Here is a 23,119-nt window from a genome sequence, read left to right as displayed (position 1 = left end):
ACCTTAAAGCCTACCACCAGGGACACACCTCCTCCAACAAGGTCACGCCTCTAATCCTTCCTAAACAGTTCCACCCACCTGGGATCAAGTACCCAAACCTGTGAGCCCGTGGGAGCCATTCCCATTCAACCATACCATGCTCTTCGTCTCTTGGCACAGACAGCCAAAAGAAACATTTTTTCCCTCTTACACATCACCCAGTCTCCAAGATTTTGTTATAGCAGCAGAAAACGGGTCAGAACAGTTAGCCACTTCCTCATGATGGTAATTATTAAGCCTGTGAAATATGTTTTGTTGGAAGGATTGACTCCATCTCCCTGAACCTCCTACCCTGCTTTCCTGCCCGGTCTTGCTTGCTCTGCCCAGATAAATATTACAGCTTGCCTAACGGCAAGAAAAACAGTGTCTCTTCCTTGAGCCACTCACCTCTCCAGCTCTCCACAGAGTGAAACTATTTCTTCACCCTTCATCCCCCTGTCCCACAGCCAGATGAATTCTAGAACCAGGCATATCTATGCCAACTCTCCAGACCTCCCTCCATGTCACCATATTCCTATATGCCTATAAAGACAGACTTGTCCCTGCTGAGCTCTCGGGGTCCCCTCGTATCTCTCTCTCTCAGCCCTGAGAGAGAACAATGACCTCTGCTTTGCCATTATAAGCCCAGGATGATTAAGTTAAACATAGCTGTCAGCCGATAGCATGTGCACTGGAGGCTGGGGTGAAAGAATAGCCCGGCGTGGAGATGTAGGAGTTGGGGCCCAGGAAAGAGAGGAGGCTGCAAGCGGAACAGAGACATCTGTCCTTCAGCTAGCCAGGATGGGGGGAAGGGGAGGCAACGTGGTAACATCCATGAGGGAGCTCATGGGTTGGACTTTTCTCCCGGAGGGAGTCAGACCCAGGGAAGAGAATGAGCAATGAGAAGCTGTGGTTTGGCCGTCAACTTCACAAGTGTTCTTCCCGATATCTGTCTTCTTACAGGGACTGGGAAGCCCCGAGGTCCTCTCTGAATCACCAGTGACCCTTCCCTTCACTACAACCCGGGTACTGAAGGTGCTTCGAAACCTTAAAATGGCCAAGCCTGTGGAAGAGACTCACTACCAGCTTCCCGTGGCCACGTAAATCTTTTACTGCCAGGTTATTTCAAGAGATGCCCTTCCCTGTCTTTTTCAGATATTCACTAGCATCTCTGGACAGGGTGACCTGAGATAGGATGGCCCCCGGGAGACCAAGCCAGGAGCTCTTGATGACAGACTCGCTTCGGGGTTTTGGTTGAGCGTGCGTAGGTTCTGTCTTGGCAAGCCTATTGACATAAGCCCTGGCAGGCAGGGGCTGGTTATCCTCAGTTCTCCATCTCCCGAAACCACCTCCATGCCGGCAGTAGGGAAGGGCTCCACGAGTCATGCCTTTGACAGAGATCTACGGATGACAACTCACTTGGGGCAGGTGGCTTCTTGACTCAGGAGGAAAACCCATCAACAATCCTATTTAAGGGAATGCACATGGTCTGCTGTTAGCTGCTGACTCGATTCAGAACGCTTCGCTTTAAAGCATGTCCTGAGCCCGAAGCTAGGAATTAGCTCATGTTCTGGCATATTCGCAGATGCCCGTGACATCACCTCCACCTGACAGCTCCATCTTCCCCTTTGGAGATCTTGCCACCTCTCCCTGCCTCCCTTAAATCTTGTTTACAGGATTTAGGAGGGTTTGCATTCTTCCTGTTCTGCTAAGAATACTTGGCCGAGTGCCAACCTCAGAACAGTCTGGCTAGCCGGGATGGCTAGGCCCCAGTAACCTGAGGCAGGTGCTTCCCGGCCATGGAGGGAGGCCTGAGGATTTGCATCTGCACCCGTGAGAGCAGTGCAGGCAGTCTTACAGCTTCAGAGATCTACCAGCCTTGCACTCACAGGTAGCTCAGTCCATCCAGGCAGTAGGAGGGTACACGAGGGCTGAGCAGAGCGGCCATCTGGTTTTCTGTTTTCTTTTTTCAGGCAAGAAGCTACAGAACTGACATTAGTTTAGGGCCCCGGGAATCCCGCTACACTGGGAGCCTCAGATAAAGTAAACCAAAACATTTCATTAAAATTCATTTCCTTTTCTCACATCTCACTGAAAACAGAAAAATATTTCAACCTTGGCATAGCCACTGAATTATTCATCTGAAAATTAAAAACATAAAAACAAAATAGAACTCGGATGTAATGCAGACTGGATGTCCCTGCTCTTTGCTCCTTGCCTCTTTCTTCCTGGAAGTGAGGCTACAGACCAAGAAAGCACGTTCCCTCGAATCTTTTCGTGGAAACAGCCTGGACACGCAACATGGCTGCCAGGCACGACAGTGCACAAGTTACCATAAGCCCGGGACCTCAGCCAAAGGTGGAAGCTTCTCATGGTCTCCTGAAGCAGAGCTAGCCAGAAAGAAGCCCACGGACCCCTGGCTTGTCACCCATGGCTGGGTAGCATTCCTGGGCAAGTCCCTTGTGTTGCTTCTGACTTCTGGGCATTCACACAGCAGCTGTCTCTGGATGTTGTCCCCTCTTGGATTATTTATCTAGGACTTTTCCAGTTCAAAGCCACAGTTGATGCTTATTTAATCAAAAAGCACTCGTTTCACTGTCTGGAGTGGAGACTCACTTCCTATCCCCATGCTTTCCTCGCAGATGCTCCATCAACTTCCAGCCCATCCCTCCTCTTCCGCTCCATCGCCCCTCCCCCTCCCTCCCAGCCCAAACCTCCTCTTCCTCAGCATTGCTCAGTAAGGGCTTTCTGCCTCTACCCCGTATCATCAGTGACCATGTTTTCTGAACTTGGAATTCTTGAGATATTGAAGGAACTAAACCTTTGATAATGCAGCTGCGCAGAAAGCTTGGGGCACAGGACATTTGCACCACAGCTCAAGCTGGATACAGCCACACTGCTTGTCTTCCTTTCCATTCTGTTACCTGGGTTTCTGCCTCATGGAACTCACTTATTTACTGGGGTAGTTTACTTGCTCGTTGCTGTGGCCAAATACTTGACAAAAAGCAACTTAAAGGGAGAGCAGATGGCTTATTATGGCTCACAGTTTAAGGGTCCAGTTCACCAAAGCAGGGGAGTCCTTGAGTGAGAAGCTCTTACTGGCAGAAGAAGCGTGGGGGCGCTGTTTGCCTTGAATTCATAATCGGGAAAAATACAGATGAGCGTCTACACTCAGATCCCTATCTCCTTTTTAATGGGTCAGGAACCACATTCAGGGCGGGTCTTCCCTGATCAGTTAAGCCTCTCTGGAAACACGCTTACAGACATAGCCAGAGGTGTGTCTCCTAGGTGATTCCAAATCCAGTCAAGTTGACAGTCGAAATCAACAACCACCTTTCTACTGCTGGAAAGCATGTTGGAGATAACAGCTGAGACATCTTACACTTCAGAGGACACCTTGGAAGCTCTGAGGAACGCTGAGACCCTCAGGTCCCCTTTGGTTCTTGCAAAGTTCTACCTCCAAGAAAAGTGGTCTAATTCTATGTTATGATCGTCAGTACTCCTCGGATTACCGAGAGGCCGTTTAACCCTGTTTCATTCTGCTGCACAAACAAATCCCCAGGAGGAGGAAGCAAAAGACTCTGGCTTCTGTTGAAATGTTGCTTGTAGAGTTTTGTGTGAGGGGCATTCTTAAAATAGAGGTGTGGTCCCTGAGTGCTGGGGCCCACCCCAGGTGTGTCAGAGGCAGATCCTGGAGGGAAAGAGGTCCAGGGAGGAACAGGAACGGTCAATATGGGGATGGAGCCAAAGACTGGGAGCAACTGAGAAAATCCCAGCCTGGACAGCCAGCACTAAGGTTTGCTCTAGTGAGCTGAGACCAGGTAAGATTTCCTGGGGGCCTTCGCAGCAAAAGACTGCAGGTTGTGTGCCTCTCACACAACAGATGTGCATTGTCTTGCTGTTCCCAAGCCTGAGATTAAAACACTGGTAATGTTGATTACTTTTGAGGGCAGTGAAAACCTTTGTGTTTCAGGGCCCACAATTCCTGTGTGTGTGTGTGTGTGTGTGTGTGTGTGTGTGTGTGGTAAGTGTGTGTGCACATGTGTATGTGGGTGTGTGGACTTGCACACTCATGCTTACATAGAGGCCAGAGTCGAGGGGTTGGGGATTTAGCTCAGTGGTAGAGCGCTTGCCTAGCAAGCGCAAGGCCCTGGCAAGGCCCTGGGTTCGGTCCCCAGCTCCGAAAAAAAGAAAAAAAAAAAAAACAAAAAACAAAAACATAGAGGCCAGAGTTCAATGTTAGATGTCTTCAGCAGTCCTCTTCAACCTTATTTTTTCAGATATGGTCTCTCGCTGATGGACCTCTCTGTTTCAGCTAGACAGAATGGGCTGCATGTCTTGGGATGAGCCTGTCTCCACCAGCAATGTGCTTACCGACCCAAGCTACCACACCTGGCTATTATGTAGGTGCTGGGAATTCAGACGTAGGTCCTCTTGCTTGCACAACTAACACTTTACCAACTGAGATATCGCCCCAGACTTCACGGTTCCCTTTTATAGGACACTGTCATATTGCGGTGGGAACTACCCAGTGTGACCTCCTATTAACATCTTCAGGTACTCTACTGCCAAATGACATTACACCAATAAGCACTAGGATCATGATGTCAGCATACGAGCAGAGTTGAGAGGACAGAAATCAAACCATAACAGCAAGTCTCAAGAGGAAGGCAAGGCCTGCACAGTATCTGCTAGAGCAGACAGATAGGAGCGGGGCCTAGAGTAGGAATGGAATCCAGGGAAACAATATGGAAGCTGAGTGTTATCATGGCCTAAAGAATAAAGGAAAGAAGAGGAAGCAGCTGAGGTGTGGGTGAAGACAGACTTCCTGCCTAATGCATTAATGAGTTGGGGAGATAAGGCATGCATTTGGAAACTAGGCATTCAAGCTATATGAGAATGTGGTTTCCAGGATACTCCTACTGGGGTTCCCTGACACACGCACACAGGGATGATGGGGCGGTAAACTGTTCATCCCTCCATAGTTCTAGCTAAAACTGTCTCAGGCTCCAGTCCTGGTTTTTTTTTTTTTTTTTTTTTTTTTGTTCTTTTTTTCGGAGCTGGGGACCGAACCCAGGGCCTTGCGCTTCCTAGGTAAGCGCTCTACCACTGAGCTAAATCCCCAGCCCCTCCACTCCTCTGTTTTTTAAATCAGGAGGTGGGGCTCACCCATCAGGAACTTAGAAAGGGAGTCTTGCCTAGACTGTAGGTGACTATGGTAAAAGCCATTAGACATTCCAAATATCTATTTTATTTTCCCAGGAGTGGTGAAGGAAGTTCTGACTTCTAGACAAACATATCAATCTTGGATAGAATAGATCAAGACTACATTTCACAGCTTCCTTTGCAGCTATGTATGGTCATGTGACTAAGTTCAGACCAATAAGAAAAAAGCAGAAGCAGAAGCTTTGGTAAAACTTCCACTCTAAGAAATCTTTCCTTTTCCCCCTGTCCCTTCCTTCTCTCTCACCCTGTTTTCCCATTGCTGTCTATTATTTATAGAGACTTTTATATAAGCCTGGCACCTCTCTAACCACGATTCATACTGCTCCTTCATTTCCTGAAACTGTATTACCTGTGCTTTGTAAACGAAGAAACTGAAGTACACCTGACTATGTAGGCCCTGATCTGTTATTTCTGTTTTCTTGTTGTTTGTTCTAACTGACCCCAGAGATTTGCCAGCTCCCTATGGGGTCATGACTTGTGCTTGGGATGTAGTTCAGTGGCTCTCTGGGTTTCCAGCTCCAATAAGGGACCAACTTTGGAGGGCAACTCATCACTGAGCTACAAGGAGATGAGAGGGTCCTGGGTTCCTGAAACCTACTCGCTCTTCTTCATGATTCCCAGTCAATGGTATTTGCTCAGAAGTGATAGATTCCATTTCTGGACGTGGACCTTCGGAGAATCAACACGGTATCCCTCATAGTCTTCCCTATCCAGTCACATGCAGAGGACACGAAGACTTGAGAGATTGGTAGAATTCTAATGTGGAAAGAATCTGTGTCACTCAACCCTGAGCTAGACTTCCTTAGGTAATTTACTTACCTAGCTTCTTTAGGTAATTTATTTAACTTATAGACCTTCATAGAGAAAAGGTGCCCACTAAGGAAGAACCCTTTTGCTGGACTCATCATTGGGGGCAAAGATTTTTGGCTTTTTTTAGATAATGACATTTTTAAACTTGTTTATCACGGCAGAAAGGATTGATCCCAACTGGAGTATTCCTCAAGGTCACTATGAGGCAAGTGAACTGCGCTAATCCTGTAGAACCATATTGGAGGGGTGGGGCTATTGCTCAGTAAGATCGTGTGCCTAGCATGTGTATGGGTATATGTTCAGCCCCTAGTATTGGAGGAAAAAAACCCTCCCTTCTAAAGAGACCACATTGGGGTGATCACAAAAAATAAATAAGCTAGGCTGCCTGCGTTCCATGTGTTATCTACAATTTCTACAATTCCTGTTTGTTTGGGGCTTTCTTACATGCAGTACAAATCTAATATGTCTCCTTTGTCTTCTTCTGCATCTTTTATTTCTTCCTATGTGAACCCATGAGTGTGCTTGTAATGGATGCATGTATCATACGTGTGAGGGGCTACTCACCTGTGCAGGTCCATGTGGAGGCCCAGAAGCTGATGCCAACATATTTTCCCCTCCCTTTTTTAAAGACAAGGGCTCTCTCTGAACTGGGAACACACTGTTTTGGCTAACCTGGCTGGGCAGAAAGCCCCAGGAACCCACCAGTCTCAGCCCCCTAGTGCTGGGGCTTCAGGTCTACACCTCCACATTGTTAAAAACACAATGCAAAACAAAACATGGGTACTGACTGGAGACCTTTTTTTTTTTTTCATTTCAGCAAAATCTTTTTTTTTATTTTATTTATTTTTTTTTTTTTTGGTTCTTTTTTTCGGAGCTGGGGACCGAACCCAGGGCCTTACGCTTCCTAGGTAAGCGCTCTACCACTGAGCTAAATCCCCAGCCCCCCACTGAGCTAAATCCCCAGCCCCTTTTTTATTTTTTAAAAACTTTTTTATTATGTTCGACCACAGCTTCCCCGTCTTCCCCTCCCCCAGGATCGCCCCCCAACCTCCCCTCTCCCCCAGATCTACTCCCCTTCAAAGAATGAGCAGGCCTTCCAGGGACATCAACCAAATGTGGTCTAGCCAACTACAGTAAGACCAGGCACATACCATTATACCAAGGCTGGAGGATGCAACCCAGTGGGGGGAAAGGGCCCTACAAGTAGACAAAATGAGTCAGGGACAGCTCCCACCCCAACTGTTAGGATTTCCTCAGGAATACCAAGCTACTTGGCCATAATTTATATGCAGAGGACCTAAGTGAGGACCTACAGGCTTCCTGACCTCTGTGAGTCCCCATGAGTATCAGTCAGCTGGCTCTATGCTGGAGATCTTAGCTCAGGTCTTCTGAGCCATCCCCCAAGTCCAGTCTTAACAGAAGAACCGATGATCACCTCCATCGTTGTTGATACTGCTGTAATTTTACTTTTTGCCTCTGTATTCTTCAGTGTGCATTTGATTCTAAACATTGCATTTCCAAACAGAAAATCTTAGCTTTGCCTGCTTCAACATTTCGAGCCTCTAAAACATAACTTACTTCAAGAATGCTGTTTGATACCTCCAAGTCCCAGTTACTTCATAACGCCAGCCCTTCTGCCCCAAAGGGCTGGGCACCCTGACATGCAAAAATCCACACTAACCTGACAGATGACTCAATTAGTGGGTGGAAAAATCCATCCGATGTTTATTACAACAGCCTTTTCAGGGTGTGGTCTTCCCTAGTTGAGAATGCAAAAATCTGGTTTCTGTGAGGTCTTAAAACTCCACTTGGCATACTGGGATTACAGAACAACTCGGAACAGCTTTTTTACCAAGACTTAACTCTTCCATATAGCCAAAAGCCGGTTCTGCTGATGGGGGAAACTTGGGTTTGCTCATTGTGGGAATAGATGCTCATGGGCTCTAGCAGTCTCCGGGAAGCAAACAGAATGAAACCTGGAAAGGGTTGGGATACCAGTCAATGTCGATGGATGAAAAGAGAACAAGATGAACTGAGACACTAGAGAACCAGCATGGGGTCCCTACTCTGCCAAGAAACTAACGATGGTCTTTCCTAAGTCCCACCCTCTCTCCCGGTGCTCAGTTCCTTCATTAGAAAGGTGAGGCATATTTCTAGTTTACTGGGTCCAGGAATATTGAATGTGCTTGCTGGGGAAGAAGCTGCCGCACGTCCCTTGAGAGCAGTTGGTCCTCACTCTCCTCCTTCTAGAGCATTGGGCTTAGTTAGAATACCTACCTTTGCCACCTCATGGGGAAAGACTTGTCTGAGTAGCTAAATCTCTTCCAGTGTTGCTTTGCCGTTCTTATGTGGCTCTTAGAAAAGAAACCAGCAGTAGGAATTTAAAGTTTGTGTGGAGAGTGCAGTCCAGTGCAGAGAAGGACCCGTCCTGGGTGTTCCCAACCTTTGGACATTGTGACATGGTGCTGCCATCTACAAAGTTGGCTTCTGAGGACAGTGCAATCCGGTTACAAAAGAAAAGAAAAATAAAAAGTAAAAAACCAGAAGTCCCATAATGCTGTAGGTAAACTTGCATGTTTATAGGCTGCATTCATATGGTCATGAAGTGGGGTTGGGGGCGGGCTTCAGATTAGACGTGGCATTGCTTGGGTTATCTTGTCACTCCTCATAGACTGATCATTGGGGTTTGAACTCTTGTCTCTATGAGTCTCAAACTCCCTTCAATGTTAAACTTAGTTCTTGAAACATCAGTCTGATCCCAAGGATGCACTGACAGGTGACAAAGTGTGGCCAGTTTCTACATAGACACGCCTTTGGCCACTCGCTCAGCCTCCGAATGCCAGGCGAGATCTCTTAGTGGATGAAACCTTGGAGTACTGCATGTCTGAAGCACTTGGTCTTGTTACAGCGGAGGATGCGACTGTCCTGTCATCACCTGCCCACCTAGACTCAAGGTGCAACAAGTCTTTTCAGACATTTATTTTGTTGAGTCATTCATTGTCTTATTTTATTTTGTATGTATGTGTGGAGTACTGCTGTGCACAAGTGTGCACACATATGTGTTTCCAGGTGCAAAGGCCTGTATGTGTAAGGCCAGAGGTCAACATTAGATATTGTCCCCCAGCCATTCTCTGTTTTAATATCATTATTATTTAAGACAGGGCTCTGCGCACTGAACTCAGAGCTTGCTGATTTGGATAGACTGGGCATCCTCCTGTCTCTGCCTCCCAGCGCTGGGATCACAGTGAGGACATAGAAGCCATTCACAGTGGTGCCTGCCAACGTACACATTCCCAGGATACAAAACATCAGGAAGGTGAATTACCCTCTACTTCTCCTGTACTAAAGATCAGCCAACCATGCCTGGCTGGGTGCGATGATTAGAACAAAGGCCCTCATGTCTACATAGGGAGGCCTTCTCCCCAGGCCCCTGTGAGTTAGTTATTAGTGTAGACAGCTGTGTGTCTTTCCTCTTTCCTCATTTTCTTCCTCTGATTCCCATTCATACTCTTTCTCCCTCTCCCTCCCTCCTTTCCTCCTCTCCCCTCCCCCTTCTCTCTCTGTCTCTGTCTCTCTCTGACTCTGTCTCTTTCTGTCTCTGTCTCTCTCTGTCTCTGTCTCTCTCTGTCTCTGTCTCTGTCTCTCTGTTTCTGTCTCTCTGCTTCTATCTCTCTGTCTTTGTCTCTCTCTCTGTCTCTGTCTCTCTCTCTCTCACACACACACACATACACACACACACACACACACACACACACACACACACACACACACACTTTCTCACCAAGATCCCCAACTAGATGCCAGTTGGACCTATCAGGTTCTCCCCTCAAAGAGATTAGAGGAGGAGGATGCGGCCTCAGATGCTGGATGTGGGACTTTATCCAGATGCACGATCTTTCTTTAGCTGCAACTGACTCCCCTTATAGCAGACTCCGTTCCCAGCTCTGCTTCTTCTAATAGCTGAAGCCAACCTCTCAGGAAAAGCATGCAAAGGGGAGCCATCCTGCCTGGGGCATAGAGAAAGCTGCTATCAAAGTCTCCCGTAAGCTTAATAGCACGTAGCCCCAGGACCTGTGCTACTTACTTGTATGCTCTGAGTGAGATTCATGCTTCCTGAGCATTTAACTCCACAGTGCCCTGTCCCCCGGCCCTGCTCTGGAGCCGGTCTTCACCCCATGGACTCCCAGAAAGACTACTCTGAGGTCTGGCTCCTACCTGTTACCGACTGGACTTTTATTGTTCGCAAACGGTGGGTGCAATGGCAATCCTTCGGTTTATTCAGGGCATGTGTGAGCAGAACCAGGCTTCACCACTCCAGAGGGAGAACCTGGTCTTGATTCATGGGACTCAGGTCAGAGAACGAACTTCTGTGCTGGGTGGCATCTTTAGCTGGCTAGGTCATGGCAGGCACCTGCACTCAGAGTGGCATCTACCTCATGTGTGTCCTAGTGTGTGTCACACCAGGAACTTGAACTCCCTCCCCCTCATTTTAGCGCCCCAACATCAGGAAGGACACAGAGCATCAGGTTGTTCTTCCATGGCCTGTGTTCTGTTCCCACAGGAGAAGTGGCCACATTCCTGTGTTGTTTCCCCAGAGTGATGATTTGGTTTTTCTAGTCTCCAGATCCCAGATAAGCACCCTGGGCTGTACCTTTCCTGGTTTTGTCATCTCGGAGAATTACTTGATCTCTAATTATAAGGGAAAGAAGAAGAAGAAGGAAAAAAAAAGCAATGATTTCCTGGATAGTTAACCAACTGCCACATGTCGCAGCAGAGACCAGATTTATCCCTCCTACAACTACTGGGGATGCAAAGGAACAGGGGATAAGGAAAGAACACACTGGAAACAACAACCAACACATATCATTAAGCAAAAATGTGACAGGCCTTGATTGCAAATGTTACTGTCTTTCAGGGAGGGCATGCTGATACTTTCATTAACCCTGGGGACCGGAATGGCAGCTCGTCTAACCCAGGTGCCAGGGTTTAGCCAAAGCTTGCCTTAATGAAAAAGGCAGGGCCACCTACCACGAACTCTTTCTCCTCTGTGACTTCATTCTTTAGGGTGCTCAAGTGCAAATCGACTTGTTTACCAGGATCGGAATGGCCATGTTAACAAAGTCCTATTTATGTCGCTGCAATGACAAGTCACTTGTGTCAGGCTGAACTCGGGAGAGGAGAGAAGCTGAGAAACTGTGTCCCGTAGTTTCCATACAGACGTTTTCGGATCCGAGTTAGTCCAGTCGACATTCGTCTCTTCTTCAAATTGAGTGTCCGTGGTGGAGAAAAGTCTTGTTACTGTGCAGAATGTGGTAAACAAAATTACACCGCACTCCTTGAGGAGGAGGAAAGTAAAGCAAGGAGCATTGATGAGCGCTCCGACGGGCGTAACCTCATGACCAGCATGTGGTTTTCATGGAAAGAGAGCATGAATACGCAGACCCTAATTACTGCTTTCCGTCGACAAAGGAGAGTGAACATATACTGAAGTGTGGCAGGACAGCTCTGGCTGTGTCTTGGAGCAGCTTTCGAAGTAAATATAGAAAATTTTGCATGCATGGTTTTACATAAGATCTTTTTTTTTTTTTTTTAAGGAAGCCAGGGAGCTCACTAATAGCCCATTGAGTAGGGCTAGCCGACTTCGTTCGGTTTTGATGCTCTCTGGTCAGAGTTGATGAACTGTAATCCATGAGCCAGGTCCAGCCCATCACGTACTTGTGAGTAAGGTTTTTTTTATATTGGCGAACAAAAACAACGGAAAGAGTCACATTCACTGTCTGTGGCTGCATCAAGCTACAGTGGCAAAGTCTGAAATATTTACTTTGTGTCCTTTCAGAAAATAAAAATCACTAGCCTGGGGCATATTGGAAACAGCTGTGTCAGAGAAGGTTTTTGGGGGCTGTGGCCGAGCTGCTGGCTAGATGGACTGGGGAGGGTCACGTGCCTAGATCACAGATTCAAAGAACAGAAATGGAACGACGGCTGGAGAAACTGGAATAGGTTAGGAAACACGTTCTGATGTGAGCAGGCCAAGGAGAGGGCTGCATGGGCCTGGTGTCCACTCTTTAGTGAACAGGATGTGAGGTGAAACGGAAATGCTGGAGTATAGAGGGAAATCACCACACAGGTTCCTGTAGGGAGTGCTAAACACTCTGTCGACTCGTGGATCTGAGTCGCAAACAAATCATGCCAACATCAGAGTTACATTAGAGCCAGTCGCAGCTTTGGAAGCTGAGGTGGGAAAGAGGGGTGCTAACTTCCTCTGGCTACTGGTGGGATGTGGTAAGCCCTGCCTTCTCCTGCCCATGAGACTCAGCCATAAAGTCATTGCCTGCATTTGTACTGTGGCTGTGACTCCAGATAAAACTACGGAGAGGTTTGCTCCTGCCAAAGGGACACGCTGCAAAATAGAGTTCATTATGTTAAGTCACTGCCTACCCATGTCTGGATTCTGTAGCCAGCGCATCGTAAAGTGGGTGCTGACTATGCGTTTTCCTGACAACGAGAAATCTGTGAGTCTGAAAGATGGTGATGTGAGTAGCTCTAGGCAGACCCCAAATAGTGTGAGTGTCAAAATGGTGAGGAGTCATTAGCTCAGCTCAGTGTCTCCGGGCCTTCTTAGTCATGCAAAAAGTTGACTCTTAGTTCAAAGAGTCCCAGTGAAACTTTTACTACTGCTTTCCCTTTCCCTGTGTCTTGGTGAGCCTGGCCTTAACAGAGGCCTGTGCCTAACAACAAAAGTGGCAGCAGCTAACCCTTACAGCGGACAGCTTTCCACAGGCTGGCTTCCACATAGAAGTTGAATGGGCTTAGTACCCACATTTTACCGATGAGGAAACTGAGGACAAAGCAGCTTGCTAGAGAATGTGTAAGCCCACCAGTTTGGCTCCAGAGACCCTACTTTAAAAGCTTTTGAAAACAGACCTCGGGCACACAGAATTGGATTAATTACAATCCTCGTGTTTGACACACTTTCTCATGCATGGGCTGCCTTTTACTTGGGTAATTAAAGAGTTACAAATCATTACACATAACACCAACATGCACGCGAGTGCAAGTGCACACACACACACACACACACACACACACACACACACACAACTCATGCACACAAATGCACTCACCTTGGCTTGGCTCCCATGGAAGAAGGCCAGGCTTCTTTGGGAGGTGAAAGGAAAATTGACAGGACAGTGGGAAATGAGATGGGAAGAGGAGGGCTTCACGTCCAAAGTGCACTCTAAAGCAGCAGCTAGAGGGCAAGTGGAGATTAGCCCCGGGGCAAACTGAGACCCGGCTTCAGAAGTGCCTTGCATTCCTGGAGTGAGCAGGAGTGGGAGGCTAGCCTCTGCCTGTCAGTGCTGACTGACTGGTTCTCAAGGGCAGATGTATGGATCTAGATACAAGCCTAAGACCTGGGATCCATGGAAAAAAAAAAAAAAGACAGGGTCCAAAGCAGTATTTCATGATCATATAAAATACATTTATGTAACAAGCATATACACATACACATAATTATACACACATATTCTTTATGTCTGTCATATATCTATTACTGCAGCTCCTGCCGAGATTTAGAAACATTTTGTGCTAACAGTCTTCTGTATCTCTACTACTGCAAGTGTCCTGTACCAGTTTCCATACTGTGTCTGCTTTAGAGCCATAAGCCACCTGGTATCTGTGAGCCACCTACAGTCCCTTCTCTCCTCTCCTCAGCCCTGTCCAATCAGATAATTCTCGGGTGCAAGAGCTAGTGTTCCACAAAAACAGAAGAGCCCTCAGTTTCATTCTGGGGAGTTGTGGGAATGGAGAGAGTGTGTGTGAGACGGAGCCGACTCAAGCCAAGGAAAAGCCCTGAGAGTCCAACATCACACACAGGAAATACTGGCTTTCATTCATTCCCTTCAGAAGAACCTGATGCAGCTTTGATTGGTCAACAGGGCAGGGCGCTGAGCAGCTAGGCCCTGCCTGGGAACACCACCGCTGCTGCTGCTGCTGCTGCTGCTGCTGCTGCTGCTGCTGCTGCTGCTGCTGCTGCAGTCAGACCCTGCAGAGGGTGCGAAGAGCTTCCTGGTGCCTGAGAACCCGCCACAATCTCACACCCGTGTCAAGCTCACTCCTCATTCCCAAGCTGAAAAGCAGCTGAACAGATGGTGGCTGACACCTTTCTCAAGAATCCTGGAAACTCACCAGTCTACCCACTGAGGCACAAAAAGGAATAGGAAAGAAGAATCTGAAAGCGTGCTGTAGAAATAAAGTTAAGATCGGAAAGGGGTGGGCTCAAGAGAAACCCTTCTTCACAGAGTGACATGACGTGCGGTGGTCTCCATGTAGGTTCACAAAGCAGGCACTTGGGGACAGAGGCCTGGGACCTGCACTCTCCACAGTGGGAGGCATGGCTGTCGCCAGGAGGCAGACACCAAGCAGGACCCAGCCAAGCCTGGTCACTCAGCAGGCTCCTTCCTCCAAGCATTGTCGAGATGAGCCAGAGCAGAACCGTCCAAATTTTTATCCTGAAAAATAACGTAATTTCTTCCAGGTTCTAAACATAACTTTAAGTTGTAAAACTAGATCGCATGCTGTGTGTATGCACACACACACACACACACACACACACACACACACACACACACACACACACACACACACACACTAAAGAGAAAGAAGAAAAGGAAAATCAAGGCACTTGTGATGCACCAGAGCTAAACACACTTCAAACCTAGATCGGAGTTTAGTGCTGAAAAGCCAGGCAGGGACCGCGGTGCCCTGCCGCCTTGTACGAGGGGAAGGAGAATCGTGAAGCAATGCCACAGAAAAGTATCTGCCTCTGCTTTAACGCCAAGTGAATTTAGATTTGTCAAAAACGATAAATAGGACAGTAATTCTACCATGGAATCTGAATGAGAAAGAGGAAAGGAATGAAATGAAAAAGGAAGACGTGGCTGCTCCTGGGTGTGCTGGGGGAGAAGGTTTACTGTGCGTCAAAGGGAAAGCGCAGCCAGGGGCAGGCGTGTTGGGGAGAGTCTGGAGTGGACAAGACCCTCAGCCTGGCTGAGAGGGGAGAGTGAGAGGGGCAGGAGAGTAAGGTGAAGGCAAAAAAGGGGCTGGGTAAGGAAAATGGCCGGATTAGGTAGGGAAAGGTAGTTGGGGGAAGGGCAGCCAGCGCCTGGGCTGGAGAGGTTTAGGGTAGGGGACAAGGTGTGCCAGGCAGCCCCGTCCACTTTGATATGTTAAACAGGCACCCCATTTAGCCATCTGTCCCCGGCTTAAGACCTTACAGAATCCAAGACCGCATTCCAAATTCCTGCCTCTCTTTATTAAACTTAGGCATGGTATTGTCTTAGTCCTGATAACAAGGTGTCTATATCGTGTCAGTCCTGGTAACATGGTGTCTATATCGTGTCAGTCCTGATAACAAGGTGTCTATATCGTGTCAGTCCTGGTAACATGGTGTCTATATTGTCTTAGTCCTGGTCACACGGTGTCTATTTTGTGTTAGTTCTGGTAAGAACATTTAGCCCTAAGGGTTGAGGTTTTAGCTCTTGTAAGTTTCTCAAAACCTACAAGAAGTGAAGAGGGACATCACTCTGATTTTTCATTTAGATTTAGACCAACTATCCCGCTATAAACATAAAATGTCTAGGTAAAATATACATTACGTTTTGAGAAATATCAGGAATTTGAGGAATCTGTGACTCTCCCCCTGCCCCTGCCCCGTGTGTGTATGGTGTAGGTAATGCCTGTGCATGTATATTTGTAGGCACGTGTATGCCCCAGCGCATGCTTGGAGGTCAGAGAACAACCTCTGTTGTTGATTCTCAACTTCCTCCTTGTTAGAGATGGGGTCACTGCTGTTCACAGCAGGCACACCTCAGGCTAGATGGCTAATACCGCCTCCTGCCCCGCCAGAGGAATGCTGGGGTTACAGCCATGTGCTAGGATATGTGGCTTTATATGGACTCTAGAGATTAGAATTCAGCTCCCTTTATTTAAAAATGTGTATAAGTGCTTTGCTTATGTGTACGTGTGTGCACTGTATTTATGCCTAGTGCCTACTGAGGCTGAAGGAGGAAACTAGATGCCCTGGGGCCGAAGTTATAGACAGTTATAGGCTACCTTATGGATGCTACGAATTGAACCCGGATCCTCTGCAAAAGCAGCAAATGCTCTTCGCCTCTGAGCCAACTCTCCAACCCAGGGACTCAGGTCTTCACACTTGCATAACAAGAGATTTACCCTTGAGCCATCTTCCAGCTCCTTGGATTGGATCTTGAGAGCCACTGGGCCATCTATCTCTTCACTTACAGAAGCACAAACTGCATTCAGACAAGTTGAGCAATCTACTTCATTTCCCACAACCACTGGTCAGTTATGTCACTGTAACAAACGCCTGAGATAATTAGTGTACATGAAGAACAGGTTTATTTGGGGCTCACAGTCTTGGAGGTCTCAGCCCATGGTTGATGGGCCCCATCACTTTGAAGACTGTCTTGAGATAGTACACCACAGCCAGAATGCCAGGCTGATCAAAATCATTGCTTTGACCAGGAAGCAAAAATGAGAAATGAAATGAAGAGACTAGGGTCACACCATTCCCTCTGAGGGGAGGTGCACGGTGACATAAAATCCTTCTACTAGGCTGTACTTCTTAAAGCACCCAACCCACTATGGAATCACTACAGGGACAGAGTCATTCACACCTGGTGCTGTGGGGCACATTCAACGTACAAATTACTGCAGGAAAAGACAGATGGAGAAAATTCAAGTTTTCTGTCCAGAGCAGGCCTGCTCAACCCTCCTAAGACAACATTTTAAAAAGTGTCCAGTTTTCGTAAAAAGTCCTCTAGGTGGTAACTCAGGGTCACAAGCTGTTGTTTCCATTTCACAAGAAATATATTCAGCCCTGGTCAAGTGAGAGAGAAACAGCGGCTCTAAACTATGCCATGGGGATCTTAAGAGAACCATCCAGAAGAGTAGGTGACAAGGTATTAAGGAACCTCCATGTCTGTCCCCCTCCAAACCTCAGACACCTTGAACACTTTAGGGTGTTTAATCCAGTGCCTCAGAGCAAATCCCAATGCTCCATCTCTAACTTAAATGGTCTAGGGGGCTGTCGGTGTGGCTTAATGGAAGAGCACCTGCCTCGTATGCATGAGGTCCTGTGTTCAATTCTCACCACTGCTAAACCAACGACCACAGAACGAACGGGATTCACGTGCATGTCTATGTACAGTAGCCATCAATGGAGTGAGGTGAGAGACATGAACTCATGCTTGAAAGCCAGGGTAAGTGAGCAGCCACGTTCCACTAACAGCAGAGGAGAGAGGCGAAGTCAAGAATGTCCCAGGCCGCAAGTCTGTTTACTGATGGGCTCTGTAACTCACAGGAGAGGGTTCGGTGCGAAGATTCCCAATTCAAAAAGAGATGCACGAGATGATCTTCTGGTATGTAGAAAGGAAGCAGGCAATTTTTCTCAATTCAAAATTTTACATGACACCAAGGAATGAGTTGGATTGTCACTGGTGTGCTTGCCCCTTTGTGTTTCTGGTGGACGATTGTATGGCTTCTGTATGTAACAGTTTGTATGGATCCTTAAGTTCTCTGTATCAAATGGCAAAAGACACATATGTAATTGACCCATGCCTCCCTGTCTACCTCAAATCCTCTCCAAGGTAATCATAATACCCAATATGATTTAACTCTTGTGTAGATAGCTTTTCTCCCGTACACGACTGGATTATTGGACAGCACTCTGTACATATTTCTTATAGATGCTTTTGTGTCAGAATTTCCATTCATGTTGATTGAACCCATAGATGTGGAATCCACAGATGCAATGAGTTGAAGTTGTCTAATTGTTGGTGACAATGCCAGCACTTTCTTCTGGTCAAACCCCTTCAGTGTGTGCAGTAGCAGGAATCTTGAGGAGAGGAGGAGTTCCTGCCGCAATACAGTGCTGTCTTAACCAGGAAAGGGTAAGGACTAGTCGGGCAGAGCGCAGAGTGGCAACTTGAACCATGGGAGAGGCTAAAAGGCTTGTTGTTCTAGTTCTAACTTTGCCACAGACCTTTTTTTTTATTGGTTTGGTTTTGGTTGTGGTGGTATTTGTGTGAGTGTGTGTGTGTGTGTGTGTGTGTGTGTGTGTGTGTGTGTGCATGTGTGTGTGTGTATCTGTGTGTGTGTTACATAAAAATGGATTAGTGAAAGGATAAAACCAATACTTTAGAATGGTTATTTTAACCATATCAAAGGCCACTGAGATGCATAGGCTTTGGGTCTGGTTAATTTGGGTGTGTAGTGCTTTTTATTTGCAAGGGTTTTTTATAATAAAGTTTAATAAGAAGATTGAAGATAACTTATGTACAGGGAACTCCGACAGTAACAGATGATCTGGAAAAGAACTAATAGGAGGTCTACAGGAAAGAGATGGAAACGGGAAGTGGGTGGGTAGACCTGGTGACACACATGACACACAGCTCGAGAGAAGGTTTATGAGTGAGAAATGCTCTGGAAAACATTTTTGACTCTACCAAAAGATGGCTACATAGTCAGTTCAGGGCCATCCTGGGCTATCTGAGATGCACTATAGAAGGCCCAAGATATGGAAGATGAAGTAAGGTTTAACACATATTTAAGCAATTCCTGAAGACAAAACAGGTGGTGAAGCAGACATCATACGGGAAGAGAGTATGACAAAAAAAAATGCTCAAGAAATCATTCAATAACAAACCCTAAGCAGAACAAATAAAAGAAATACAAACCCTGATATATCACAGTGAAGTGACAGCAAGCCAAAACCCCAAAAGCAGGTTGCCAAAGAACCAGGGTAAAGACTCCGTGACAAACAGACACATCATCTGTGTTTCCTCAAATGGGTAGGAGATGTCGTCAGACGGTGGATAAGGGTATCACTGACTGCAGGGACTAAACTGAGAGATGGGCAAGGACCTGACCAGAGAGAGCTGCAGATAAACAGCCGTGGTTCCCAGGGGAGGACGGGGATCATAGCATCAGAAAAGATGGAGGTCCTACCAGGCAGCTTTAGGGATGAGAAATTAAGTTTGCTTTCAGAAATAAAAACTATGGGTATGCCTTCAGAAACATTCACTGAAAGATATTTATTTTTGTTATTTTTATTTTGTCTGTTTGCTTTTGAGATGGGTATCCCATGTAGCTCAGGATAGCCCTGAACCAACTATGTAGCCAAGGCTGTATTTGAACTCGTCATCCTCCTGCCTCTACCACACAGTGTTGGGGTTACAGGTGTGTGCCACTCTACCTGGCCGATTCATCAGAAGGAATTTTAGAGGCAGAGATGTGTTGTTTCAGAAAGAAGATAAAGAAGGCATGAAGAAGGGCTGGGAGGTGTCCCAGTGGGTAAGGTCTTGGCAGAGCAGACATGAGGACCTGAGTTCCGGTCCCCAGAACCCATGACTACAGTGACGTAGGAGGTCCCTGGGGAAGCTCATGGACCAGTTAACCTGGTGTATGCAGCAGCAAAATCCAAGAGGCTTCCTTTCAAACAGGGTGGGAGATGATAGCATAACCTGTAGGAGTGAGGCTGGCTGACGGCAGGAGGGGAGTGAGTGTAGACCGGCAGCCATTTAGTGTGACAAGGCTGGATGGCAAGACTCGCAACCGGGCTTAATTTCATATTTCAAATAGTCGGATTGGTACCAGATTCACATTTTAGTATTTTTATTGTGTGTGCTGTGGTCAGTTCACAGATGATGTAGATGTTGGGGTGGCCACTCAAAGATCTAGATCTGGACCTGGGTGGTAACTTAGAGTCTGTGGCTCTTCCTTGTCCACACCACCAGGGCGAAGTCTCCAGCATTTTCCCAGCTGGCCCACTCCGAGCCACTGCCAGCTGGCGTGGCGGGCCAGCTCTCCCACGGTCATGCCCTCGTGGGGAGGCGGGGCCCCAGAGACCGCTCCACTGTGCTTCCCAGGCCCAGGACCCACTCTCCAGAGTGGTAGGGCCAGTGAGAGGTGGGTCAGCTCTCCAGAGTGCCACAGCCAATGATGGGCAGGGCCAGTTCTGCACAGCCCCTAGACATCTACATGGTGCCAGGTGGTTCCTCAGACCAGGATCACCCCCATGGTCTCTAGTAGTAATATGAGCCACAGATAGCCCCCACTGACCCCTGCTGCTGCATGGCCACAGACCCAGACATGGTCCTCAGTGGCAACATGGTCTGGGACTCCACCATGGCCTCAGGTTGTGGGACAGGCTCCTCACAACAGGCTGTCCCTCTACACCCTCCAGTTTCTGGTGCCATCTCTCTTCATAATGCTCAAACTTTTTCTCCCACGTGTCCACCACATATCTGCACATTGTAGTGACCCCCATTCTGAGTGGGCCGCATAGCTGGCAGGCTCTTGGATGACCTCCTCTACCCATGCCCTGTGACAGCAAGTGAGCTTCTAGGTGACTACAGCCCATCCATGTCATGTGGTGGCAGGCAGGCCTCTGTGTGTCTGGTGTTCAATTTTTGAGTTCTTTATCTCTTACGTTGTTGAAAATCAAAATTCATGACATAGAGGGAAGGAGTTACAGCCACAAAGTAGAAGTAAATAAAACCTCTTGATAGTTTTGAATTAGACCAGAATTATCAATATTGACTCAAGATATATTTTATCTTCAAATATATTTGTGTCTATATTCAATATAGTATATGTGTATATATACATATATGCATACACATACCATATATACATTTAACATGCACACACGCACTCAGACATGGTATTTGTGACCCGGTATGTTGGAATTAGAAGAACTCAGAAGCGTGTGTATTTAGCTTCTCGGCAAACATACTGATCATCGACCTGGAGAAGTGAGTGTCCCTACCACTGGGACTATGTAGCCACAAGGCTTGTGTGTTCAAGCACCAATTCTCAAAGGGGCCAGGACTTCTTCCATAAATAAATGACTTCAGGACAGGCCCAAGAAACAGAAAGATAAACGCAGAGCATCTTGTCCCGTCAAGAAGCAAAGACCTTTCAGAAGGCGCTGTGACACTGCCAAGGGGGGGAAAGCAATCACTAGTCCCGTGCCGCTGTGAAGCCTTCAGCCTCTCGGATGACAAACACGGTGAGGTTTGCCCGACGGTACAGAGTGACTCTTCTGTCTCAGGGATACACGGTAACCACCTGAGAGGACATAAGGCCCTCACAACAGTAGAGACTTTATCCCTGGTACTGTAAACTAGCCAACTACCGGCAGCTACTGAAGCCATGGACCCTTGGGAAGAATCCACTATAACCCTTTCCTATACCAATAAAACACCCAACTGTGTCCTAAACACTCATCCCCTCAGGTAAATGTAGCTCACTCCCTCACCAAAACCACTTCTTTGCATTAGATGGAGACCATTGCACGGATGCACAACCACTGATCAAAACACAGAGCACCTCTGACCATGAGGGGCCCGCCTCCCGTTGATACATCCACAACACAACACTACACCTCACCAAAGACTCAGGGAACGTTGAAGTAGGGGGCTAGAAAGATTGTCAGAGCCAGAGGTCCAGGATGTCTCCCAAGAAGTGGTGACTTCTGTACGTGACAGGGTGACTACACCCATGAATTCTTACCAATATGGTACCCAAACTAGACCTGCACAATGACAACACTAGGCGACATGCCAATGGGGGACAGAGTCTCATAAAGGCTCCAGCCCTGGATGAAAAGCTGCTGCTAAGAGACTAAGGAATCATTCTCCTGGGACCGGCCCTGGAAAGGTTATCCAATCCAAAGTGATCAGCCCCAGATATATACGCATATATGTATATAGGAGCCCAGCAGTTTGTTTTTATACATGCGTATATACACATCATCTGTTTGTAATAATAACTAAGAAGAGGCCATGAATTTGAGAAGGAGTGAGGAAGCCATGGAAGAGTTAAAGGGGGGGGGCAGAAGTGATGTAAAATGCAGCATCCAGATATGCAATCATAGAAAATGTATGAAATTATAGAAAATCTAAAATGTAAAAAAACAAAACGATAGCGAAGAAGCTGATGAAGACCCCAAGGGACCAGCCTGAAGAGGATGCCACTGCCAAAGCTGGGACCGCCCAGACTGCGGTAGACAATGCTGGACCCGGTGTGGTGGCGCACACCTTTCATCCCAGCAAATCTTAAGGCAGAGGTAGGTGGAGCTCCGTGGGTTCCAGCTAAGAACAAAGGTGCTCACTGACAAGCTTGATGACTTGAGTTGGGTCCATGGAACCTACATGATGGGAAGGAGACCTCCAGACCACCGCACAAATGCAATGGTGTCCCAGCACGCACATGCATGCACACACACACACACACCCCAAAACTAAAACTAATCTAAACAAACAAACAAACAAACAAATTGAAACAAATTGGTGCGAAAGATTTAAAAATGTATCCATTTACTGTCATCTAGTGAATTCCTGTTATCACAGTTTCAGACCCTGACGCTGGTCCAGATCCCCAGTGCTAGCCTTTTATGAGTGATGGGGATTTAATAAATAAATAAAGGAGCATGGTGGAGGTCAAGTGCTGGAGGACTTTGAGCAATTGGAAGCAGGAAGTAACTCTGGGAAGCTTTCTAAGAGGTTGTTTTTTTTTTTAAAAAAAAAACATTTGTTTATATTTATCAATCTAAAGATTATTTTAGATCTATTTAATTTTCATGTGTGCAGTATTCTGCCTGCATGTATTCCAGAAAAGGACATCGGATCTCATTACAGATGGTTGTGAGCCACCATGTGGTTGCTGGGAATTGAACTCAGGACCTCTGGAAGCATAGCCCCTGCTCTTAAGCTCTGGGTCATCTCACCAGCCCCAGTTTCTAAGAGATTTAAGCATAAGCCTGTCCTGTGTGCACCCGGTATAAGGATGCTCACCATGACGTCATCTCTAGCTGTGTCAAGTGTAGACGACCCAAATGTCCTACAGAACAGGTAAACAGGCTGTGGGGTGTGCATGTGTGCGAGACTAGAACACTATGTAGCAAAAATAAAGACTGAAGTACAGATACACAGGAAACCTGAATTAGTCTTAAAAACATTAGCCCATAGGAGGCAAGCAC

The sequence above is a fragment of the Rattus norvegicus genome, chromosome 1 (assembly GCF_021556685.1).
Source record: "Rattus norvegicus strain SHRSP/BbbUtx chromosome 1, alternate assembly SHRSP_T2T, whole genome shotgun sequence".
Taxonomy (NCBI): Eukaryota; Metazoa; Chordata; class Mammalia; order Rodentia; family Muridae; genus Rattus; species Rattus norvegicus.
This window is presented reverse-complemented; position numbering follows the sequence as displayed.